The following is a 27,160-nucleotide window of genomic DNA, read 5'->3' on the forward strand; positions in this document are numbered from 1 at the left end:
AAAAAATACACGTTGTACAGAAGTATGGAACACTCTGAAAAGTTTCCAAATATGACATACCTCAAACATAGAACCTGAAAGGGTTTCATGAGGATATTTAAAGAAGAAAATTTTCCTTTCTATCCATAAGCAAAGAATATGCTTTGATAGGGTGGGATGGAGGGAGGGAGAAGAGGAAAATGGGAAAAATTCAAATGAAACAGCCCATTACAGTCAGAAACAAACTTTAATATATACGTTGGGTCTCCCGCTGGTGCTAGTCCTGAAGGTTTATATCAGGAGTAGGCCTGGCCAGGGGGCATTTCTGCTGGCTGTTCTAAGGTGGTTTTTTTTTTTTTTTTAGATCTCAAAAATGTCCCATTATTTCACACCGGGACAAAACAGAGACCTCTGAAGAGAAAGGCAGTAAAAATTTCCTCTCCACCCTTCCCCAAAGCTGGTGCTAATGAAAGCATGTGCACCACAGAGAAAGGCAGCAGAAACAAACTGAAGTTTTCTGTGGTCCTCCCACCACCCTGGGCTGTCCTGAGGGAAGGGCTCTGCCCCCAGGGACAGCTGGAAACCCCAGCCTGTCCAAAACTAGTACCAGAGATCAGTTTTAGAAAAATTCTGTGACTTGTGATTTAAGTTAGTGGGAGATGTACTTTGAACACAGAAAGCTTTGTGTAGTGTAAGGTACTGTCAAACACCAGCTCCTCAGGAACTCCATTTGGACACCAAAAATCAATGGCTACTTTCAGGTTAATTTTTCTGTGCCTTTGAAAAAATAAACCATCCAGCTCCACAAGCCTCTGCTGAAAAAACAGACTCAAAGAGCAGTGAGAGAAGCCCAGATGGAAATGAGTAATCCTGTCTTTAAAGAAGGGTCACAAAACATGCAGCCACACACAGAACAGCCAGCCGAAAACAAGCCATGGGTTGCCTGCCTGCACGGTGAGCAGAGCCCATCCTGCTCCAGGAGTGCTGAAGAAGCCCTTCGGGAAAAAACAGAGCATTTAAGCCATTAATTACTCTGCAATAATGTTTGCACGTAAGGAAACTGGCTCCAGTAACAAAGCAGTCACAGTTGTGACATGACCTAACTTTTAAATTTTAATAATGTTCTTTCAGCATGGCCTGTTTTGTCATCCATATGTTCTGTTCACTAACTTCAAAGAATTGCACAGAATAGAAAATAGTAGCTTCAAGTAACCTTTTCAACCATGGGAAAAACTTCTTCCTTCAAGAAATGACCTATAGCACATTTTGCCTCTCTAAACAGTTTTTACTTCTTCCACCTACTTGGTGCAGTTAATGTTCAGTAAAGCATGTCTCACCCACCACACACAAACTAAAAACATCTTTTCAGTAATAAGAATCACATTTCTTTAGCAATGAGTATCTACTGTATTTTTCTAGGATTCTGAGTGAAACTCTCCTTGCCATGGTCAAATTCCTTTCTTCTCTACAAAACTTTTCACAGAAATTTAAATAAATATATTTTCTCATTTAATTGTGTCATCCAGTCTTTGACTACAGTACCTGCCTCAGGAATCACCCTGTCTAGCATTTGTCTGACAGAAACACGCTCCCTTCAAGATTTTGAAAGACATTTTGGTATCTAAAGATGCAAACAGGAATCCAGGCAGATTTAATACCACATTTCTACCACATTTTTACATACTATTTGCACTCACAACAATTATTTGTCATCTTCTGGCAAGACAGAAAGTGCTTTACGACCACGTATCAGAAATTTGCTGCTTTTTTCACCCCAGCAATACCTTAATTAATTTTGGAAACCCTGCAATGTGCTTCTCTTCATCTTAGATGTCTAAATCCTTCTGTGAGTCTGACTCATATTGACTCTTCTGACTGTGTAAGATTGAGGCTGACCTTGCTTAATATTTTCACTCAGCTTGGAAAATAGAAGGATGATGATGAAATTTGCTAGTAAGACACAAAGTTAGAGACAACCTCAAAACAGAAAAGGATGAAAGTTCAGGCAGAAATAACAGAATGATTTTGAGAACTCCAGTAATAAAAAAGGCTACATGTAGAAGGCACTAAATACAAGGTCATGGATTTAAGAAACACACTGTGAATAGGGAGATTAACTTCTGAAAATGTTAAAAGAGGAGAAAAACCTTAGAATACTCACCAAACACAAGGGTGCCCAAGAGCTGCCAATGGCCCAGCTACGAACAAGACAATTGTGAATCCTACTGCATATACCTGCAGTCATAAAAATGCTCATGTCAGTGTATAGAAGGTCTACTGGCATGTTATGCATGGTTCAGGTCAGATTTGCTCAAGGGAAGGGCATGTTGGTGAGAATTGGTTGCACAGAGAAGACTTCCAGGACAACCAGAACACTAGGAAGCTGATTTTCTAAGATGGGCCCAGAAAGGCTTGGCTTGCTTAGGCCAGTGAAGGACGGCTGAGAATGATGATGGCAGATGTCTATAAATATAACCAAGGGAAAAGATAACTTATTATACAATTTAAAACCAGCGCTGTCACAAAAGTGAATGGATAAGCAGTGTCTGACAACAAATTTCAGCAGAAAGTTAAGTTCTAACCACAAGCAGTCTGAGCTGTTTAAATAGTGCCCAAAAAAGATTATCAGATGGAAAAATCCCAGCAATTTTGAAATGGAATTTGGATGGTTTCTGGAAAGAATCATATGGTGTAATTTGTTACTGCTTGCAACTGCAGAGACCATGCTTGCTAGGTACACCTTTGGTGGAGCATCATCTCTAATGTTATGTTTCTGTTGCTCAAAATGTAAACAAGAACCAGACCCTTACCTGTGATCAGTGTAATTCTTTTAATTCCAGTAAGTCTGTGCCAGATTATGACTACTGAGCATCTAGCCTTTTCTGTGGATTGTCTCCATCTGTGTTTTATCAACAGATATACTCATAAAAGAAACTTTTCATAAATCCTTTTCATAAATCCTTCTTGTTACAGTACAGTTCAGTTAAACTTGTTTTAGCAGCTTAAATCAGAGCAAGCTTTAGCAGACCATTTAGAATACTGCAATATTCCATTTAGAAAGATGGGGTTAGCTGGTGTGTTAACACAAAGCAGTTACATCCTACATGAAAGAAAAAAAAATGTTACATTTAGCTGCTTACATAGTGGAGACAGGACCTAACTGTCCCCTCAGATAGTGTCTGTGCTAAAAGACCAGAAATCTGAATGACAAACTCCTAGTGAATAAAATTCAATGTCACAGAAAAGTATTCCTCGAGCAGCCACTGCCCTGCTCCCTCTGGAACACAGATGCTGGCAGCACTTTCCTCCCCATGGGGCCTGATGCAGTGTTGCCTGTACCTCTGCCTGTTCCCGTTCTGCTGTTAATCAGCTCTCCATCTTGCCACAAGAGACGTGTGAGGACTCATTCTGAGCTTTCATATTTACTTGTGGCAATGCAGACATAGTGACAGTAGAAGGCATAAAGCAAACCCAAAGTAAACACTCCTGTCCACCATGGGTACAGCTCAAGCAGCTAAGGATTACTCATCCCCTTACACTTAACTTGAAGGAGGAATGTATTTGTATTGTCACATACAGTCATATTATATAGGATGAGCAGATACCACCACTCGTCAACAGCTTAAGAAGGGAGGGTGTGTCCCAACTTTACACTCAGGCACAGACTCCTGTCCCTTTCCTTGTGCTAGCTTTGGTGCCACTGGTCCTTTCTGTGAGTTGACCTAACTGTGCTGAAAACTAACTTATCAAAAATACATAGTATGATATGGCAGGGACTAAGAAAGGTAGGAAGCAAAAGAATAAGAATCATGATTCACATTTAAGCAAAAGTTAGCAAAATTATAGAGACTTCAGTTACAGATAGAACCATAGACTTCAAAAATCTGCCTGCACCTTGGCTCATGAGCAGCTTGCAAAGATCCTGTCAAGTTTTGCCATTCTGATAACTGTTATTTAGGAAATTCCCATAAAAGTTAGTCACAAAGAAAAAACTTTTTAAAAAGTCACTTTATAAAAACAACCTTTATGACCAATCATTTGCATCAGTTTACATCCAAAACAGATCTGTAAAAAAAATGGTTTATCTAGATTCAGGTCACCATTTCCAAAGGCTTTCATACTCCTCCTCCTCCTTTGATCCAAGGGTCTAGCTATTTATAGATGTTTCCAGTTGGAAGACAAACTGTTGATGAACTGGGGTTTCCCTTGATGCAATCTTGTTTAGAAGAAATCCACAATGCTTCATTTCCCTCAGCCTGGAACATCTGCTAGATCAGAGCATTTTGGCACTGTATATCTGTGCTTTTAACCAGTCTCACCCTGAAGTGTTCATATTTACCCTGCTCCCTCACACTTTACCTGCCTCTCATGCTTTGTCACCTCTTGCTTCTCCAGGCAACCTGTCATTCCCACAGACACACCCCAGCAAAGACTTCCCAGAGCCTCCCCCAGCCATTTGAACTCCTAAGCAGCTTTTCATTTCTCTTCATTTGGAACAGAAAATATGGGCTTAACTGACTCTAGGAGTTCCTTTAAGGGAACAGCAGTGATTAAACCTCCTGATACTTTGGGACAGATTTCTGAGAACAGCAGCGTGATCTCAGATAAAAAATGTTCTTTTGTCATTTGCAGGCAGGGAAAATGATGACTGGTTTTTAAATATTTGTGAAAATGGAGGCAAGCCTGTTGACATCCTGAGACTTCCTGGTTCATACTCAGTAGCATGGCCAAGGCAACGTGCCTGTACACTTTGGACACCTGGGTGCTCATTAAAGGGAAAGTATTTAAGAGACACAAATGGCTGTTATGGTCTCAGAGAACAGAACTAGAGTAAATCTGTTATTTATTAATGTCTATGCCAGCACTGAAATGAATACTGAAGGTCTTGACATTTCCAGTTTAAAGTCTTTACTATTTTCCCACATCATTATTTCTATTAACACTAAACATCTGGAAAACTCTCCTTAACCAAACCTTAGAAATTAAGTCCATTCTCCAGCCTAATAATAACTGTTCTGCCAGTCGTGTTTACCCTACAAACTCACCTCAAATTGTGTTAAAGTTTCTATCCTTCCCTCTTCTGCCAAAACCTTGTACTCTTCCACATATTTAGTAGCTCCATCTCTCTTACTTGGCATCCTGATCTAGCAAATTATGCTGATGTTAATAAGATCTCTAAAATAGTCATAATCAGACTTCTTCTGCAGTAGTCATTTTCACAGAAACCTTTGGCAAGAAAAGGCCCATGAAAAATTTTTGTGAGGAAGTGGGACACAAAGTCATAGAAAAGTTCCTGCAGCTCCTCTCTGCATTTAGGCTGCAAAGTATCCTAAGCAGTAGGATGTTAGCAGGAAAATTTCTTTTTTCCCTTTCAATCAGTTTTTTACAGTTTCTCGGGAATTCACACAATCGGTATTCATTTCTCTGTTTACACTGAGGCAAAGCACAGCAGCATGTGATCTCAATGAGATCATCTCACAGCAGTCCTGAGGGCCGCTTCCCCCAAGAGGTGAGATACATTGACCCTCACCACAGTGATACTTCCATGTCAGTTCTTAAGACAATGAGGGTCTGAATACAAGGACTAGTAAACTTAGTTTAGGAAAAAGTCAAGGGCCTCATAAGAAGATTCAGGTTCACCGGTTAGCCGAGCAAGAAACTACCAAATCTAGCCAACGGGAACTCACAAGGGATGGATTTATCTCAAATCCAACCCTTCTGTGGGTTTTATAGACCCTCAGCCCTGAGCATCATCCAGGACCTGTAGAAGACTGGAGCTAATAACCCTGCACTCTCTGCTTTTTAAATATGATGTGCAGTAAAATGGGGTTTACTGTCTATCTTAGTCCAGGGGAGGGAGAACTGGAGAAGAAGTTATGTCTCTTTTTATAGGAAAAAATCCTTAAACATGGGGCTGCAGTTATGCAAGAGTTGAGCAGAGGAGAGGGGGAAACATTTCCAACTCCTGTTTGAACTGTAGCCCTCTGGAAAAAACAAACAAACAAACAAACAAAAAAAACCAGATAAATCAGGATAGAGAGAAGGTAGGAGAGTGAGACCTTCTGTGCAACTGATTAGGGCTCTTATGTGAGGCATGTGGCATCAGATAATTTCTACTCCAAGAAGTGTTAAACAGTGGGTGGATAAAATGCATAAGTAGCTCCCTGAACCCATAGTATGTGTAAAACCCTTTGCAGCGTAGAAACCTGTGAGCAAAACTCTGAATGCACTTTTTCACTGTTGAGCAATTAGCTCTCCTTTGCTACAGGCAAAACGCACAGCCACCTGAATCCTTGGTATCTCATTACCCACAGTTATATCTTCATGAAAGTTGGCCTGCAGTCATTCACACAGTTTTGAAAACAGCTCTCCTAATGGCACGTACAAAAATCAGTCTTTATGTAGGGTCAAATTCTGTTCCTGGTCATAGAAGTAATCCTCTTATTTAGATTCACTAGCAGTGTTCATGCACACAGTATGCAGGCCATAAGAAAAGTGTTAGTACTTAAGCACCAAAATGCTGTCACTGCAACAGCCTTACATAGTTATCTAAAGGAAAACAAAAAAGAATATTGCTTACAGCAAGGGGAAAATGTGCTTGCAACAGTTATACTTGTGTGTTGTGAATATAAGAAGTCTGAATAACACATTTGATGAATAAGAACTATATTTAAAAAACAGTGTATTCTAGTTTATGAATCTGTGTGAGAGAGAAATTGTGGGAACAAAAATATTATGCTAATATGAAACCACTTCAAGAAAGCAATCAGAAAATATGTGTAGTTAATCTTCAACCCAGGAAAATGAAAGCATGAGAACAAACAGCAACTTTTTGCAGAGACAGCTGATGTTAGTGTAAATCACTCACACATTAGTATGTTATTTTCATTTAGAATTATGTACTGAGCTCTTTATTATATAGTCTATGATCCCTGTGCAAATCTAGTTAACAGTAATAGCCATGAGCTTTGCTACTCCTCAGAAATACAGTACAATAGAATTATTCTAGTGCTGCAAAATGGTTCATTCTTGGTATATAAATGACGTCTACATGCACTAAATCAGGCTCCATTAAGAAGAGCTGATGAAAAGAGCAACATCTCTTCCTCTTCTTTTTTGTCTCTGTCCCAAAAGGAGGAGAAGAAAAGGGGAGGAGACGTGAAGTAAAGCTGTGGCTTTCAAGACTTGCACCTGCAATTCAGGACATATATTCTACTCACCTGACTTTAGGCAGGAGTAACTATACCTGATTGTGAAAAAAAAAAAAAAAAGAAAAAAAAAAAAGCCAGAACTTCTAAAGTGGACTTCAAGTGTTCTAGAGTTTATTCCATTCCTTTGATGGACTCTAATAAACTTCTCAGGGGTTTAGAAAGCAGATTATGGACTAGCAGAAAAGATTTTGAAGTCTGTACAAGTGGGTTGAAATAACAAACTTTACCCAGATTTACAGAAGTGATAGTTACATCAATATGGGTTAAAATGCTTGCTACAAACAAAGATATTTTCCACTTCTATGTGAATTTGTAAGCTGTTAAATTTAACAAGATACTGAAAATATCAGAGGAGATGGAGAGCAGAGGAGGAAGAGGTTATTTTTTTTTATCCTCTTCATCTAGTTTATTAGCTTCATTGAAATAGTTTTCAGGTGAATGGGTTAACTCTGGAAAGAAAATGGGGAGTAAAACTCCCACCATACTGTCCTATCCCTTGGAGCCACAAAAGATGTTTCCAGAAGTTTCCGTTGAGCTGGAGGTCAGGGAAGAGAGCAGGCAGGCAGAGCAGAGGAGCACACATCTGGAGAGTCACTGGCCCCACGACAGGTTCCCTCCCTCACTTCTGCATCTGGACCAAACTGAGCTGTGCTCTCTCTCTCTCCCAGTTGTGCCCAGTGCATGATATCATGAAGAGGAAAACACATTGCATGGCTAAACAAAGAAACAAACAAAACCAAAACACAACAACAAAAAAATAAGCGGCGGCCCAGAACAGCAGCCCTCCTTGCCCTCTGCATGCCTCCGCATACCCTGCGCACAGTAGCCTACCTGATTGTGTCAGCCAGCCTGTCACTGTCACCCAGACCAGAGAGGCAGATCCTTCAGAGGTGGAAATGAGCAGGGTTGATGGACAATTTATGTGTACACACACTAATCTCAGCTGCTGTGCCTACTTCTAGGAAAAAAACACAAGCCAAGTGTCACCATCTTCTTTGTTGGTGCTATGATATAGGAAGGGTAGAAAGTGTTTCCAGCAAGTTGAACTGGAATAGTGCTGCAAGTGCTAGAAGTCTTGCTCTGTTAGGAGTTTCAAGGTAGTTCCTCATCATGTGTTCCATTTACACCACTGGAGGTTGAAATTTCAAAAACAAATTGCAAATATGACTTTGGGCTGGAATTCCATAAACACTCTGAAGTTGGAATAAGTGATCGTGGTCACCGAAACTCCATTTTCACAGCCTAGCTGAGCTGATTCAGTTGCTGTGGTTGAGCAGGAGTCATGGGTGTATCACTCCTCTGCTGCCCTGCTTGCAGATGTCATCCTGTTCCTCCATGTGCATGGGCTCTGCAGACACCTGACCCTACAGGCAGCCCACACACAGGGACTGAAGCAGAGAGTGACCCGTTTGCTCTCCCATGTGGTTCGGTTTTCTGTCCCTTTAGGTTTTTAAACTGACTCACTGTAGAGTCATGAGTGATGCCGAAGTTTATCAAAGATTGAGAAGTACAGTGAGTAAGTTTCTTCGTGAGGAGATAATACTATCATAAGATCTTGAATCTGGTGGAGACGAGTGTGCTAAGAATCCATGGCTGAAAACTGAAGCCAAAGAAACTCAACCTGGAAAGAAAAGCCTTTTTTATTTTTTTTTTTTTTAATTGCTGTGAGAGTAATTAATTAATGTGGTGGGAGGAAACTGCCAAAGGAGTGATGGATTTTCTTTTCTTGATGTCTCCAAACAGAGACTGAACAACTTTCTGAGTAACTGCTTTTGCCAAGTACCAGTTATGAGCACAGTGCAAGGGTAACTGGGTGAAAGGTACTGGTCTAGAATGTACAGGAGGTCAGAGCAGATGATCTAACCATCCCTTCTGGCCTTAACTTCTATGAATCTAGGAATTATCCTAGATTTGTTGGCATGCAGTAAGTTTGAAAAAGCAAGCTTTTGAGGAAAAAACTGTTTGCAATTTGCCTCAGAAAAATAATTTTCTGGTTCACGCAGAGGAAACCAGATTGATCTGTATTAATGGTGTCTGGCAGAACATTTTCTTAGTTGCTTGCCAAAGTTTTGGTGAGGACTTTATTGCCAACTCTAGGAAGCTATATGAATTGATATAAAATATACAAACAACCCGGTAACCTCCTCATGGGAGTGAAATATATATGATGAACATAATTTCTTTATTTCTTTTCCCTTCAGAGAATTCAGGAATTTGGCTATTCCCAAAGTGTAGCAATCATGCCTAAGCATTTTATGGACTTCTAGTGAGACACTGCCAAGCCTTAGAGACTTGTCAAGGGCAGAGGTTGAACATTAATCTTCACCACCGTCATTTCAACTGCATCTGAGCTCCCTCTTCTGACGTTTAGATTTCTTTTTAACCCCTTAGAGGGACTGTAAAATAACCCCACCAGGTATACTCACTGGAGTAGGTACTGCAAGTAAATCTCAGCAGAATTCTGTGGTCAGTATCACCTGAATAGCAACTTGGTTGCAGGTCAATATCCTATCATTTCAAGCAGGGATGTCTGTGATCCTTTCTCAATAATGTAAATACTTTCTTTTTTTTTTTTTTTTTTTTTTGAACTACAACATTTTTCTGCCACTGTATTTTGTGCAAACCCTTTCAGGGTATCTTTTTGAAATACAATTATTCTAGGAATAAAAGTCCCCAGACATTGTGGCTACTTCTCCCTGATTTATGGTATCTGGATAACTTCCTAGGATGCTGTCCAGAACAGACACTGATTTTAAAGCTTGCACAATGTTTAAGGGAATCAGTTCTTTATTATCCTCAGAGGTATGCACTCTTCTTTAATCACATCACAACTTCTATTGTAGTTTATGTCTAAGCTGTCATCCTTAGAGGGCAACATTTTATTATTTTTTAAATACATAGGCCCGTATATGAATAAACATTTGCTGTCTTTTTGGCTGCCAGGGGCTTAAGAGTATTCTTACACTCCTTTTTTTTTTTTTTTAATTTCTTTAAGTTTGTGTTAACATTTATCTCTTTGACTAGAAATTTTTTTGCCATGTAAAGATTGTCTGCATGGTCATACATCCCTTCAGACATCTCCACCCACAACCATATATCAGCATCCCCTCCCAGTCACTTCAGTGTAGCTGAAGTTTCATCTTCGCCAGACATATTTTTGACAAGAAAAGAACTCCATGGTGGCTGCTAGTTCAGCTTTAGCAAGAGAACAAATAAGGGAAGACCATAGTCAGTTATCAACATTTTCACTTGACTTTGCATGATGTTGCTGCTTTTACTTTATTCTTATGAGTTTTAATCAAACTCTCCTTGGTCCAGATAGGTGGTTTTCTAGCACCTTCTAAAAGATGATGGCCTGGGATATGTGGAACTGGTTTCTTTTCTGCCAGTACAATTTGGATATTAAAATCCAACATGATCCCCACCAATGAAGACCTGATGAAAAAGCAGGGAGTTATTTACCAATTTCATCAAGGTTTTTCCTACCAAATTTCAGTTCGCTGGCCAACTCATCTTCTCTCAGGAGACATGCTTAATTGTACCTGCTTCCTAGCATGGGTAAAAGCAAAAGACACAAACTAGTGAGACCAACAGTTAAAAATTTGTGATAAAATGTTAAGAAAACAGATGAAGACCAGCATACCAAGAAACAGCTTATACACAAGAAAAGATGGTTTTAGAAGGTTATTGGTGCACACTAAATTGAGTTTGACAAATACTGACCATTCACAAAGCACTAACGACAGCTAACAGGAAATTTTGTGCATATTTTTAGTAAAAGCTGAGCACTGAATTATTGATGTTATTCAGAATGATAAAAGTTTTACTGCCTATTAAACTTTTTTAGATTTCATTTATTTGTCTTTTTCTACCTACAAATGCAAAATTAATTATAAAGTGGGATATATACAAAAGGAAGGACTGAGAGACAGAAGAAGGCTCCCCACCGTATCTTGGCATGCTGAAATCTAGTCTTCCAATGCTGAAATAAGGATCTAAGTTACGATGCTGAAGGCTACAGAGGGTGAGGTTCTCCCCTGACAAAAATACTTGTCTTGGTTGGTACCACAGAGTCAACCCAAACAATATGAATTTCCATCCTCATCCTCTTTCTGTCACTTCCATTCTAACTGTAAATTTCATCCTCAACTGGAAAGGTTTCTCCATCTGAAGTCAAAACTAATATGTTCATGGGAAATTTTTCTTTATTTCAAACTTTCATTTTCAAATGAAAAAAATTCTTACCAGAGTCTGCAGTCCTCTCTGTTTGGGTGTAGTAGCTGCTAATGACACCTATGCTTTGGAATTGTACACCATATATCCATAGGGACTGATGCTTTGTGTTACTTGTTTTTCTTGGATGTATTAGTCTTGTCTGCCTTGGGACTCTTCATAGCTGTATTGCAGCTCCACTGGACAAAAAGAGGTAGAAGATGAAGTTAAGACAAGGCTTATACAGGCTCGCCATTCCATCTCTGTGTTTTCTAACCCAAATTCAGATAGTGCTGAAAATAACAACCTAATTGAAAACAATTCCCTAATCTGTAAAGCAGCTTCTGTGAATGCTGTCACAACTAGAGACTCAGAACTCTGAGTGCAGACACTGACTCTCCCCAACTCATTTGCTTTGCAGCTGGTGTATTCAAGTACTGGTGTGACCTCTTTATGCTTTTCCCTCCATACATTTTTATTCTTGAGTGTAGAGACCTAAACGTATCACTGTGTGTGCCTTTCTGTGGTAACAATACTTGTTACGCTTGAGTTTACTACGCCAGTTATAATGCCTGCTGTTCTGAGAGGAGAAGATAGTTGTGATTAGATGCTCTCATTTCTATGCATTATTCTGTGACCCTGAAAAGAAACTAGTACCAAAGCCTTTCTCCTCTGAGGATGCAAACAAATATCTGAGAACCTACCATGTTTATTTTCTTTCCTGGGATCACACAGACCAATGATAAGAGAAAAAAAAAATTAAAATAGTGTAACATGGGGGATAGCACTTTACAGAACAGAGAATCAGATAAATGTTACTGACAATTTGGTGAGCTCTTTAGAGACTAATAAACTAGGTTAAAATAAAAAAAAATTAAAAAAAAGTTATAATATCTAGAAAATTTAAGCACTAAGCAGAAGAAAATTAAATTATTTAATGTACAAACATTCTCCTCCAACTATAGAAAAAAATAAATAACAAGAAGACACATTTTTGATAGAGTATCTTAGAAAAAAATACTGGATAAGAGAATCAAATGCACCATCCAGACGGGAGTTTCAAGTTGTTCTAGGTTATGTTGACTGCTCATATACAGGCATAGGTTTAAAAAAACTTCATTGTGAAAAATGGCAACAATCCTCCTGTAAAGTAGCTTTAAGAGAGTATTCATTATGTTGAACACTCAAGTCTAGCATTACACAAACAAAGCCCCTGTTGTGATACCAGTTAACAGGACACAACATGATCCTGCAGTGATAAGGCAGATAGAATTTGCAGAGTTTAGCACAATGGGCTGCGCTTTCTGGTGTGGCAATAAACACAATGTATACTTGTCTACATGGTGATCGAGCAACTGACAGCTGAAGTTCAGACCTGCAGACAATGCTTAAAGTATTAGTAAGGAAATACAAATAGCTGTCCTATTTAATGTCTATACAATAAACTGTCCTTTTTCCAGATCATCACCGATTTCTGCTGGCATTTAAGCCTGTGGTGCCCAAATGAGTCTCAGGTGCAGGCTCTCTTACAGATATATCAGTTGCAAACTAAGTATAAGAATAAATATACAAGGGATGTGAATTTCTTTCAGGTTAATGGACACATTAATAACCACCTAGACTCCATCTGAGGTTCTGAGCCCCGACTTGGGAAATGCAGATCTAAGCCTTGAAATGTCATGCTGATTGAGGCCCCAGGAAAACTGCATTCATAAGCAGTGGGACCCATATGCAGTGATTTGCTTTGTTCTTGAGGCAGGCAGGGGGAGAAGGAAGGGGGGCAAAGTGAAATAGCTCTTATATGACTCAGTATGAGAGGAAAAGGCAATAATAAACATCTCTAAAAGCATACAATCAGTACATTCCAATACAGAAAATGCATCCTAAAATTCTTTATTGGGACAAAAGGCAAGGTAAACCTATAGGAGAGGCTTGACATTCCTCCCAAATGAGCTGTGAGACAACTGTGGAAGAGAATCCAGGATCCCAGCCTTTACATCAGTCCCTTGATCCACTGGCTCCCAAGCGAGAGCTATGGAGTATGTTATGGCAACATCTGAGGCATGGGTCAGGAGAAAAGGGTGACTGGGGTGTCACTGGGAGCAATCACGTCCACCTCCCATCAGATCCCTTGCCCAGAGTAAAGAAGTTAAGAAGCTGCTTCTTGGAATCTCCTCTTCCCAATGCTCACTCTTTCAGCACTTTCTTGCATTCCTCCAGCTCCTCACACCAACAGCTTCCCTAGGCTGCCAAATAGTCCGGAGTTTGGTGAGCAAATGAAATTGTTCCTTCAATTTCACCCTCCTCAACCTTCCTAGCCTTGCAGCAAGCCCTCACTTTTCCTTGCAGTTCTGTTGAAAAGGCCCCTAACAAACTCCCCAAGCAAGATTCAGCAAGAGACCAGAAGCCACATCTCTCTTTCTCAGACATAAATATAAGCACAGATTGTACAGTAGACTTCAGATTCATAAAAACCGAATTTAGAAAAGGTGATTTAAGGAATTTAGAAAAACAGATTTAAACTTATAAAGCTTTTGCTCTATAGCTGAGCCCAGCCTCAGTCTTCCTAGGGATCCCAAGACAAGATATTTCATCACTTTTCTGCCTACATTCTGCCTTCCCAAGATGAGAATAAAACTTTTCTTCCTCACTGTGATTTTGTGAGAATAAAATCCATAGATAATCTCAAGGCAGTCAGATACAGTGATACAGACGCTAAAAACGGAAGATAAAATATAGTCCCAGACTACACTTTTGTCAGTATTTTCATTTCAGATGTGAATTCCACACCATTTACATCTCTGCTGTGTTAAAGCTTAGCTTCAATTAAAGTACCTCATATGAGCAGTCGTGAGCTGTTGTGTCCTGTCTTCACTAATCCTTTTTCATCTTCTCTTACCTTCCCTTTTGCCTGTGCCAGAGCTGCAGGGATTTTAGATTTGAAGTGGAGAGCGGGGCTCAGGAAAAGTAAGCTTTGTTCTCCCATTTCTGCTGACATTCTGTGTGACCTCAGGGAAATTATTTAACCCGTTTGCTTCCCACACACAAAAAGAGGGCAAGGAGGTTTTCTGTGTCCCATCTGCCAGTAGGCTGGAGCAAGATCTCCCAGCTGCCTCTGACTGTATTTGCAGACAGTAGACCTTGTCTGCATCTTGTCAGAGGCCATTGAACACCACTATTGCTGTAATACAGAGTGGAGCAGTTAACAGATGGTGGCAGTAACGCCAGGCCCCAAGCCGTTCAGAGGAGATCCCCTGGCTCTGAGGTTATGAGGAGAAAGGTGGTGCTTTCCACCCACCTTAATCCTACTTCCATATGGCTTTGGGGAAGGACTGCAAAGAAAGAGGAAGGCAGCTGCCAGCTAACACAAATAAAAGGAACCAAACTGGGAAATGTTGGACATTTGCATCTTCAGAGGTTTTCCTGAAGTCTGTTTTTTGCTCTGTGCCAATCAGAGGCTTGCTCTGGTCCTGACTGATCATCTCCCCAGCTTCAGAGAGCACCTTATGATCTCCCTGACTCCTTCCAGCCTGTCCCCCAACACTCCTCCATTCCCCTGGGGTGTTCTCCTCCCTGACAAGCCACCCCTTTCCCATCCCCTGAAAAAGGGAATGCCTTTATACATGTTTCTGCTTGTGCTGCCATGGTCTCTTCCCTATTCTTCTGTCTGTCTTGTCTAACTGTAAGCCTTGGGCTTGTGGGGAGCTACCTATGACTCAGCATTTGATTGCCACAATGTAAAGCTTTACTTTGTTGGCCCTTCCACTCTAACAAACATTATATTATTGTTGTTGTTGTTGTTGTTGTTGTTATTGTTATTGTTGTTATTTTTGTAACAAAGTAAGAAGAATAACATGGAGGATGATGGATCTTCCACAGGGCTGTTGGACCTGGTAACAAAGCAGTCCTCAGAAGAGCAAACTTCTATGATTTCCGTGTATTCTTGGTTATTAATTATCATTAAAGTTAGCCAGAAAACAAAGAGCTTCAGATACTAACTCTGTGAAAGCTGCTTGAAAGAGAACAATGTCTATCTGCCTAACATCATTAATAGAGCAAACAAAAACACAGTGCAAGCAGCAAGTGCAGTCATCAATGACGCTTTCAATAACTTCTTTGGAAACCAGAGCTGGCTTGATTTTCTGCTTCAGAAATATGCAAATATAGTGGTGATCTGAGTAGTGCAACACTGTAACTTTTGCATTTCCTTCTAATCCCATACATCTGCTGCTTCAGTGGTTAAGATCTAGTAAATACCAAACCACGTCATCCTTAATGAAGTGTAAGAGTTACTTAAAATGTGTACTGATTTTACCAAGGACGCCTTTCAGGAATCTCATCTACAGTTGACATATGTAAACACACATGTCAAGTAAAGTAGAATTAAAACCAGAACATGAGTTGCTCTTATCTCTGTTTAACTGCAGCAAGTTTGTGATACTCATAAAGGGTTCTGTATGATGAATGGGTTAGTGAGTCAATGCATAACAGATACATTTGCATGTAGATTACTTGTGGGTGTATACAGATTAGAGGTTTGAAATACAAATTTTAAGGGAGAAAACATTGTGTTTGGAAGACTTCCTCTGCATCTAATTGAACCCATAATCTACTATCAGTTACTAAAAGTAAAATTAAGAAATACCAGGCCAGAATGCTTCTATTAGTTTATATTCTGTTACCTTTCCTGAAGACTCTTGACAACTACTCAGTTACAACTGTGAGAGTATAACATTCATGCAGCATTTCAGCAGAGCTGGAAATTAATTCTGCCCAGGAAAACAAATGATATTGCAAAGTATTTTTATATAGATTTCCAAGTAACTCAAAACAAAAAGGAAATACAATAACTATAGGTACAAAAATAAACCCACCACATTTTCTTCCTTGCCTTGTCAAATTTGGTGGTATCTCAGTGGGGCCACCCATGAAGGTTAGAGGAAGAGAAAGAAGAAGAGTGATATGCCCCAGACCTCGTTTTGAGGCATCAGAAGGGAAGCACCTCATTACCTTATGATATATCCAAAGATGCAATTTGTGAGAAGCCCACTTTATGTTCTGAGGTTCAGGGACCTTGTACTCTGCTAATAATTTATTTGCCACTCTCTGCTCTCTCACCCATGGCCACAAGGCCACCCACCGGACCAGTGAGCCAGAGTCCTCCTCACTGGGGCTTTTGAAGAGTATTGCTAGAAACATCTCAGAGGGAAACCTAGCCCAGCCCTGAGATGTGCATTTCCTATAGACTGAGTGAGATGACCTGTCCTGAGGACTTCATAGCAATGAGCTGGAGACCACAGCCTTGTATCACCAGTCTGCATGAGCACAAACTTAAATTGTGTTTTCTGCTTTGTTTCAAATGAAAAACAAAAAGGGAACCCACAGTTTTGGAGAAAAGGTGTGGTTAGCCTTACTCCTCTTTTAAACCTTTTGTTGGGTGGGCAGCTGCATGCAGCTTGTATCTCTGAGGAGAAACGGCCAGATAATACAATCATTTCCCAGTCTCAGGTGTTGTGGTGCCAAAACGTCCCCTCTGAAGCCTTTCAGACAGCCTGGCTTCTTCTAATCATACACAATGCCTTTTTGAGATACAATTATCTGCTCTGAAGAACAACCTGATGGTACAGAACAAAGCAAGTTTGCTTTCTTGCGACAATGAGCAGTGTGGTAAGGGGCAGGATGGCTGTGCTTGCTGATGACTGTACCAAAGGACAATGACATTACAGCTTGCTGACACTACTGCAGAGCTGAGTGTCTGGGACATGAATGCCCTGCCTTCTGCTCCACCAGCCAGGTCCAGCCAAACCCACTTCAGTTCCTGACTCCTTCTTCACCCCTGTCAGCTGTTTGTCCTCAAGCAAGTGCCAAAGCAGCTTAGAGTTTCTGCCTGTGTAAGGTCACTTATGAACCCGTAGGTCCCGAGAAGGGCGTGGGAGTGAGTAGGAGAAGAGGAAGGATTTGTTCTGGAAACAGGGTCCTGCACCCTGAGGACAGAAGGGCAGGAGTCCTCCTGTGCCCTAACCTCTATAAGGAGTTTTTATATGAGATGTGTAGTATGAGAGGTGAGATATGGAAGCCTTTCAAAGGCTGGTCTTTGCTCTATCTGGGGAGTGATGAGCTTTTAAAGAAGAAAGAAAGTCATCCGAATCTCCCAAAAAGCCGACTGATCCCTTGCTTGAAAAGTTTGAGAGCTCCATAATATGTATTTATACCTTGAGACATTTGTAGTATTAATATTGGTGAATAGTCAAATTATGTTTTTCATAAAGAATGAACTTTGCAGACTGAATGGTCTCAATTTGGCTGCTTAAGCCAGATGCAGCTCTGAAGATTTTGAATCTGCCTCAACCTGAGTTTCTGTTTGTCACCACCACAGAAGTTGCAACCTGTAGAAGACCTGAATTTCACTTTGTTGCAAATGTGCAAAGGCTGGAAAAATTCTCCAAAAACATCATGTTACCTGTTTTCTTTGGGCGCTGAAAATACAACTGCACAAACAGCGATAATTGCAGCTTTTCCACCATCTTTGGCTTGAATTTTTCCTGTTCTTACTAGTGTAGAGGTGCTTCATGCTTGCTGCTCACAGTCTTCCAGACCACCCATGATGCATCTCAAATGTTCTTGTATATACAAACTTCACAATGCTTAAGAATACAAAAAGTTCCCATGATTATAGATGTTCCATAAAATTCATATTTAAAGAAAAACATGTCAGTATTTTTCAGTAATGTGAATGCAATATTAGGCTTATAAGCATTTAAATGAGTCAGATGCTCCATTAGTCCATTTCAGAAGTTTTTCTTTGTACATGAATGAAAAATTTAAATGGAAATGGTTCTGAAAGAAATAGTGCTGAACATAGCTATATGAAAAGCAATCTAAAAATCCTGATGGAGGTAAAGAAAAAGAAATTGAAGTACCCATGATGTATGGGGGTCTAAGAATGAAAGACAAATTGCTCCTTGCATGTGCTGTGTCACACCAGTTGCTGCTCCAAAGCTCTTTACAGGCTTTATGCCCACACACTGAGTGAGCTGCACATCCTCCTTGACAATGCTGAGTAAGATGCAGAAAGTGGAACTCTGCTCAGGGACTGTCAAGATTAAAGCACCCCAGAGGCTCGAATTTGGACTTTTTGTGTCCTTGTCCTAACTGATAAGGCAACATCAGCCCACAAAGATATGCCTGATCCCAGAGAGATTTCAGACTCCAAACATCTACTAAGAAATCCAAGGAAAGAAAAATGGAAATCAATGGAGCAACCAGTCATTGCTCTGCACTGGTAGATGTAATAGCAAAGGAGGGCTTTAAGGAAGCATACAAAGGAAGATAATAATACATTTTGTGGAGCTTCTCATTAGCTTGAGAGGTAGTATGGCAAAAAGGACATAATTGTCACTTTGAAGATTAAAAACTGGATAATAGAGGCCAGCATCATGTGGTAATTTGAGGAAGACACAAGATTTCACTGCCTGAATGTATGTGTTTTGCATAGTGTGGTATATGCCCAGGACATGAAAAGGGACTGACTTAGATAAAAATAAGGAAGTGGGAATGAGAAGCTTTAAGAAAAGAGAACTATAAATTCTGTAAGAATAGCTGCTATAAAAAGGACATTTACATGCTAAGAAGGAAGAAATAAAGGATACAGCTGAAGATTGTCAAAATAGCTCCAAGCCAAATGTGAAATAGTTTCCAGTAATTCAGATCCCTCATGGGCAGGCAGGTCCTGCACTCTCCCGCATGAGGGGAGAGTGCTGAGGCTGGTGTGGTATGATGGCGTGTCCCTCCAGTATGCTCGCCACATTTCACATGCCAGCCAGTGAAAAGGAAACGGATTGTAGGGGAAATCGCCATCTGCTTTTGTCAATAAAAAACCAGCGTGCATGGCTTGAGCCTAAACAGACTGAAGCCAGCCTTTTATAGCTGCATGGGGGAAATGGGAAACCTTACTAAAGTGTGAGAAAGTATAATTTAAAAGGAAAAAACAAAAATTACTATGACACAACTTCATCTGTTTTGTATAGACTCTAACAAAGTATCGTAGAAGGCATGGGAACTTATAAAGGCAGGGGTTCACATTAAACCTGTGATTTTCTCAGCTTCCTAGGACCTCCTTTCAAGAACATTATTATAGATATTGTTTTCTTGCACTTTCATGTAATTTGTACTGTACAGAGGAAAAAAGATTGTAAAGTTTATCTTATAAATGGGTACAGAAGGCATTTGTATGCCTGTTTACTGAAAGCACCTCACAATCTTTGGTGTATTTAATCTTCCAAGGCACATAAGAGGATATTAATATCGGTGTTTCATAAACCATTTGACTGAGACACAAGGGCATAGAAATGCAATGTCTTGCAACTGGAGTATGGGCATAGCTGAGGTAGCACTAAAGACAATATCTCACACTAGATCACACAATCACAGCATGGCTAAGGTGGGAAGGCCCCTCTGGGCATTGTCTCATCCAGCCTCTCTGCTCAAGTAGGGTTACCTACAACTGGTTGCCCAGGACTGTGACCAGGTGACTTTTGAAGATCTCAAAGAATGGAGACTCCACAGCTTCTCTTTGGCAATTGCAGGGATGCTGGCCAGCCTGTAGTTCCCTAGATTCTTATTCTTGCCCTTCTTGGTGATAGGAGTGACATTTGCTTGCTCCTAGTCCTTAGGATCCTGCCCTGATCACCACAACCTTTCAAAGATGACCAAGAGTATTCTTGCAGTGACATCAGGCAGCTCCCTTAGTTCTTGTGGGTATGTACATCCCATCCGATCCCAATGGACTTGTATACATTGAGGTTGTTTAAATGGTGCAGAACCTGGTCCTCCTCCACCAAGAGTAAGTCTTCCTTGCTCCACACTTTCCCCTTGACCTCAGAGGCCTGGTGTTCCTGAAGGCTGGTCTTACCAGCAAAGACTGAAGGCAACCAGTACCTTGGCCTCTCCTGTATCCTTTGTCACCAGGGCCCCTACCCCATTCAGCAGCAGGCCCACGTTTTCCCTAGTCCTTCTTTTGCTGCTGATGTACAAGTAGAAGCCTTTCTTGTCCCTCACCAGATTCAGCCCCAGGTGGGCTTTGGCTTTCCTGAACCCATCCCTGCATACTTGGACAGTGTCTATATTCCTCCTCCTTCTGCCTCTTGTGTGCTTCCTTTTTATATTGGAATTTACTCAGGAGCTTCCCATTCATCCACAAAGCCCTTCTGCTGTCTTTGCTTCATGGTGGCTTGGCAGCCACTTGAGTACAAGGTGTGTTTGGCAACACAGACACAGAGAATTTAAGGCAGAAAAAATCTCTTCACCAAGATGTGAAGTCAATTCATCTATGCTAATCTTTTTGTCTGCCTCCAATATCCACAACAAGATACACTACAGATAGCGTGCCAGCCCAGCACCCTGCTCTGCAGGGCAGATATACCTACAGAGACCCCAGTCACATGGGCAGTCTGACACAGGGCAGGAATACGGACACAAATGCACTCATCTTAAACTAGTTCTTTCATCAATAACCCCCTCTATTTCTTGTGTTATGCATATATGCCATTCTAAATCAAACAGCTGAATTTGTATTTGTTAACACATTTGTTTTAAAAACTCATAATGCACTGGCCTGTAGCCTTTGAGCCTCATAGCTGTGGTTTCTTGCTATATTTGCTACAGAAATAACCTCTCAGTTGTCCCAGTCACTACATATTTAGAAATCAGTATGTGGCTGCAGGAGCATTTATACTGCAAAATTTTAAACCACTGTTAAAAAAAAAAAAAAAAAAAAAGGGACTTTCATTACTTGTTTTTACACTAAGAAGTTGAATCAAGCCCCTGAATGTGCACACAGTAATTTCTGTTACTTATTAAACTTAAATTGGTGGTTCTCGTCCTACATATCCACACTCCCAATGACAACTAGTCTTACTGTGTAAATAAGGTAGACTCTTCTAGGGGTTTGCAGAACTGGATATGAACTTCTTCCTCTTGCATGGAGTCACTATGAAAAGCGAGGTGCTAAAAGAAATAAGATACATAGAAGAAACAGATAGAATCACAGAACCATTTTGGTTGAAAGCGACCCTCAAGATCATCAAGTCCAACCATTAACCTAACTCAGTCAGTAAGCCATGTCCACAAGAACCTTATCTGTACACCTTTTAAACACCTTCAGGGATGGTAACTCAACCACTTCCCTGGGCTTGAGCACTTGACAACCCTTTCTGATATGAAAATGTATAGATATAATGTAAACCAAAATAAAATTGTGGTGAGTCTATAATACTGGAATGATATTATTCATTCTTTCACTGTGCAGGGGGAAAAAAAAATATTGAAAGTCTGACCTGTCTACACTGAACCTGTGTCTCTCTCATGGGGCTGAAAAATGCAGCTAGATCTACGACAGGACATATGTGCATTTTGGTTGTCCAAACACACACTGAGAATTCAAAACCATTACCCAGTTGCTGAATTCATCAGGCTGGACCCAGGAACTATAGCTCAAAGGTGTTGACATGTCACTGCTGTTCAAAGTGCCAGGAGAGAGAAGAAGCTAGAGGGGCTACCAGAGATGCCCAGCCAATGGAGTGTGTTCCATCTCAGTCATCCTCTCTTCAGAGCACTCCAGGAGGAGCTGCCCAAGGGCCCTCCCTGGAGAGACACAGAGGAGGTCTCTGCATGTGTGATGTCCAGAGCAATCAATGTTTACACGGGCATTGATCTACCTTGCATATGAAGGAGGTCCTGACACATAGTAGGAAAAGGGCCATGGCATACAATCCTCTCTTAGCCCTAGTGTAATCTCTGCAGCTGAGCTGCCTAGCTGGAAGCACGACAGTGCCAGGGCACACTGCCTCTCTCTGCTCACTTTGTTCCACTTTGCAAAGAACCGATTATTTGGGGGCTGAAGAATGAGATAAAAAGGGATCGCAACTGTGTATTGTAGTCGGTGGGTCAGACTGCTAACACTTGGTGCCAGCCCTTGTTTGCTCAGAAGAAATAGGTAACAGTAGCATTTTCAGTGGAGCAAGAACCTCAGGCGAGCTGTCTCTCGCTGCCAGGCAAGCATGCTAAACAATTAGACTGCAGAATCATGCTCATTTTTTAGAGCAATTACTATGTAATTCTCCATGCCAAAGAGCTACTCTTAATTCGTTGGCTGAACAACTTCAGCAAGAGAAAATGGAAACATTTGTGCCCACACTCCCCCACCCTAGAACTTCATGGGAAAAGCAAAGGGAGGTAAATTAAAGGATTCAAATTTTCTGAGGTGAGAATTAAACCCACGTTTCCTGAGCCCCACCATTGAGCTGCTGGATGAAAAGGGAACTGCCTCTTAAGCTTTCAAAGAGGCTAAAGCACCTCACCACAGGAAAGAGGTCAGAGTGTCAGCTCCCAAGTGAAGGGATGTGCTTCCCTGCAACCAAAGAGAAGGAATTCAAGTATCTAAAACAGGCACAAATGTTTCCTATTTCCTATTTTACATGGCTTTCTGTGTAGCTGGGGATTATATGACCACTGATATCAAATCTGTGCCCTACTGGAACACCAGACAGTACAGGTCACACACATTTCTGCCACAGTGTTTATTTCCAGTTACCTGAAGCAAACAGTCTCCCTGAATTAAGGATAATAATAATAGCAATAGTAATAATAACAATAATAACAACAACAACTCATACTTGCTTAGCCTTTTGCACCTGTGGCTACCACGTATTTGTTCAGGCAGCGAGAATCATAAAACCAGACTCAGAGTGCCAGCCTCCACCTGCCAGCTGGGCCAATTACAGACTTTGACACTTGGCTTTGTCCCCACAGCCTGAGCCCTACAGAGAACCAAGGCACTTGACGTGGAGGTCATTAAGTCCACAACCCTGAGCCTTTGCTTGATTTAGCCCTAAATCAGTTTCAGTTCACAACAACTAAATATAAGGAATCCAAGTCTGAATCAAGCACAAATGCTTCCTATTTCCTATTTTAGCTGGCTTTCTGTTCAGTTGGGGACATTGGTTTCATTTCACACCTCATGACACTTTTCAACATAATCGTGCGCAGTTCCACTCTTATTTAAGCTTCCCCACAATCTAGCTGGAATTCATAAAAACCAGGCTGACTTGTTCATCAGAAACACTGTAGACACACAACGCAAAGCACTCATCACTAAAGCACACGTGGTCTTTCAAAAACACTTAATGATGCATCACCTATCAATGTCATTCTAATGAATACCCGGTCATCAGGCATTTTATTATGCACAGCAGTCCCCCCAGCAGAATTGAAGGATGAGAGTGAAAGTGGAAACGAGCAGAAGCTGAAGAGCAGGAGGACTATGTGAGACACTGGTGCTGCTGAAGCAAATGCCATTGGAACCACAGCTTAACTTTATGCCAAATCAGGTTATCACCTGCTTGTCATCGCTCCTACTTGCCTGGCCACACCAAGAGTTGCAGAAGCTAAACCAGCAGGAAACTACCCTTCACCCCTCAAAAAGGGGGAGATAGGGGTAAGAGAGAGAGAATAGTTTTCTGCTGGTTATCAGGAGGTCAGAGGAAAGCCAGGGCATGCACAACAGAGGGAGTGGAGCTGTAGGGCCAGAGCCCAGCAGCGAAGGGAGCAGAAGACTGCTGCTGCACTGAATTAGTGTGGGTAAAACTACTGGAGAACTAGTCAGAGCAGTATTTATCCTTAGAACTGACAGATGTCAAATGTTTAAAACTCCCTACTGCAGGGCTACTAGCTCTATTTATTTGGCCATGCACCACTTAACACAGTGGAGCCCCAATGCCCTTTTTTGCTGCTGAAATGCGGTTCTTCAAAGTAGATCCAGTACATAGCGAGGGCCAGTTATTTAGTGGTATATTCGCACCTTCCCTGCTAGTTGTTTTTTCTTGCTGTGATTGCTTTTAGGGGAGGAGCTTGAGCTTTACTGGGGTGTTTTTGCTTCTGTATGATCTAAGGAATTTTTGTTTGTTTGGGGTTGGGTTTGTTGTTGAGTTTTCTTATTCTTGATCTTAGTTTGTGGGTCTTCCCATCCCCCCCACAGAAGTAACCAGCCTCATTACTGGAGGCTGGTTATCTAGTTGGCTGACAGATATTTTTTAGTAGATTTGAAAAAAATAAACTGTATGATACTTTTAAAATATATACACTCTGTTAAGTTTCCAGTTTCCCAGCACACTAGACATTCAAACAGTATGGATCCTATTTAACAAACGTTGTTGAATGTATTCAGTTAATAAAAGCTTGGTAAATATTAGTAAAGGGCTTGTAATGGTTGTGAGTGACACAAAGGTTAAAAGCTTTCGATAGCGTTGCGCCAAACTGGAGCAAACCTTGACAAAACTCAAGTGATGGATCAGTAAGAAATCTCAGTACTTATTAGGACATCATGAAATACTCATTTCTCTGGAACAGGAAAGGATGCAACTCTTCCACAAATCTGAATTTAGTTTTCGAACTTGAAACTTTTAACATTATTGAGATCATATTGTCCTGTTCTCTCATTATCATAAAGTATATAGAGATAAAACAAGAATGAAACTCCCTCACTGTCCCAGCCTGACAGTTCCTGGGAAAGCAAGATGTTTTCTTTCTTATGCATCTGTTACATTGTTTCTGCATAACGACAAGGACAGGAGAAGGACCTTGAAGTAGATTGGTACATAGGGAACATTATCTCTCCATGTAAACTTTGATTATTATTTTTTTGTTTTGCTCACTATCCTCCCTGCACAAAGGAAAACTCTCCATGCACCCCGGGACACAAGGAGGCTTCCCAGCACCTCCTCAGAGCTCAGATAGCCCAGGGGAATGGCACAATGGGAATACCAGAAAGCACACACTGTTGCAGGATTTCTGTAAACACTGGATTACAACTCCCAAAACCACGCTTAGATTCACTTTCTTTAAAGGCTTGTCTGGACGAGGATAAAGGTGTATTTAAAAAAAAAAAAAAAAAGTGTCAGTGAAAACTTTTAATTAACATGTTTTCAAATTCTCAGTGTTGACAGGGTGTGTTGCATTTTAGTGCATTTGCCAGTAAATGTGTTAAATACATTCATGTCCCATCTACATGTGGCAAGTCAGGACATGTTTTCAAAAGTTTCAAAATTTAACAGGAGTTAAAATGTGTTCATGATTGTGTTTTTACCTTAGCTGTGGGTGAGTATCACTGATGGGTTTTCTGGGGACTCCGGACAGCAGCTGCCACACCGGCAGGGAGCTCTTATTTAGCCACTTTCTCCTTTTCCTGAACTGTCAAATGAAAGTATCATTCCATTTCCCTACCTCACAGGAACAGATGAAAAGCAAAGTTTATACAGTATTGGGGGAAAAAAAAAAAAAGCGCAGATGGGTATTAGTGAGATGGGAAGTTCAGCAGTGGTTACAGGAGTTGAAAGTCATGCTTTCATAGGGTGGCAAATTGCAGTTTTGCAGGACCTGATGCAAGGTCAGGATTTCCATAGCCACATAACCCAGAACATGGCACAGAATTCAGTTGTTGGTTTTTTTTTTTTCAAAAGCGGCCAAGCACTTTGCAAGGGCATCTTTGCCTCAGCTGCTCTTGGGCTGAAAGGTAGAGACTTTTTCAAGCCTCCCCACAGAAGGTCAGTGTCCACAGAATAGAATGGAATAGAATAGAATCATTGAATATTTCAGTCGGAAAGGACCTACAACAATCATCTAGTCCAACCCTCTGACCAATTCTAGGCTGACCAAAAGTTAAATAATATTAAGGGCATTGTCCAAATGCCTCTTAAACACTGATGATCTTGGGGCTTTGACAGACTCTCTAGGAAGCCTGTTCTGTGACAGGATATAAGCGCTATATACCATGCTTATACCCAGCTAGCTTGACACAAAGGTTTGTATTTATGCCCAATTGAAACCGTAGCTGTGAGGCACAGATTCAGTATTAATGATCATGAAGTCACAGTCAAGCATCAATAATTCTGAGTCAGCTGCAACACTGATTTGCTGGGCAGCACTGTACAAACCATTTCATCAGTCCACACCTCAGTTTTCCCTCATACCAGAAGGTAGAGGATGAAAATAATCTCAGGCAAAATGTGCTGAGAGGAGTCACATTTTGGAAGTACTGTAAAAAGAAAACTTAATCTGGGCAGTGCAACACACAATTAGAAATCAGGAAATCAGCTGTGGCAAGGCCCTTAACCTTTGGTGGAACTGAGGGAGGTGAATTCTGCCTCACTGAGAACATCTCCCTGACACTATGTCTTCTTGTTCATTTTTAGGCTCCTCAGAGTTGTCCCTTCATCATGGCTGCCATGTTCCTGGACATACTGTCGGCCATGTCACATGAGGAATCTATTTTTTTGCTGCCATAGGTACTGTGTTAAAAGCCCTAACACAAACACGCTTAACACAGGTACCACTTTCTTCAGACACTGAATCTCCAACAGCCTACACACAAGCACCTTTACACTGGTTCATCCTTGTTCCTGCCAAAGAAATGCAGCAACATTTTTTTATGTGGAAGGCACTGTAGAAAATTGGTATTTTCACATTCATATCTGATTAGTCCTGCTGCAATACACCAATGAGGGATTGTTTTGGGGTTGGGTTTTTTCTTTTTTTCCTTGGAAGGAGATGAAAAGATCAGAAATTGAGTAAAGTACAAGAATGAGGAATCTTCCCTCCAGCGTATCTGTTTGCTTGACGCTTAAAGGTGTGGTGTGACATGGAGCAGCCTGGTAACTGGTGGGATCAAGAGGTCAGTCAAGGGGTTAAATCTTGTATTTGCACCT

The 27,160-nt window shown here is 40.9% G+C and overlaps 1 long non-coding RNA gene across 2 annotated transcripts; it reads right to left on the reverse strand.

Moving 5' to 3' along the window:
• Positions 1-7,279: 7,279 nt before the first annotated feature.
• LOC110364562 (uncharacterized) lies at positions 7,280-26,896 on the reverse strand. Of its 2 annotated transcripts, none has more exons than XR_002423429.2 (4): positions 25,543-26,896; positions 11,436-11,602; positions 8,022-8,148; positions 7,280-7,904 (listed from the first exon to the last, which is right to left on the reverse strand). It is a non-coding gene; the product is annotated as an uncharacterized LOC110364562 (long non-coding RNA). The 2 variants fall into 2 exon arrangements; XR_010471303.1 differs by lacking the exon at positions 25,543-26,896 and adding an exon at positions 14,238-14,403 and having other exon boundaries at positions 8,022-8,811.
• Between the last annotated feature and the right edge of the window lie 264 nt (positions 26,897-27,160).

The sequence above is a fragment of the Columba livia genome, chromosome 3 (genome assembly GCF_036013475.1).
Source record: "Columba livia isolate bColLiv1 breed racing homer chromosome 3, bColLiv1.pat.W.v2, whole genome shotgun sequence".
Taxonomy (NCBI): domain Eukaryota; kingdom Metazoa; phylum Chordata; class Aves; order Columbiformes; family Columbidae; genus Columba; species Columba livia.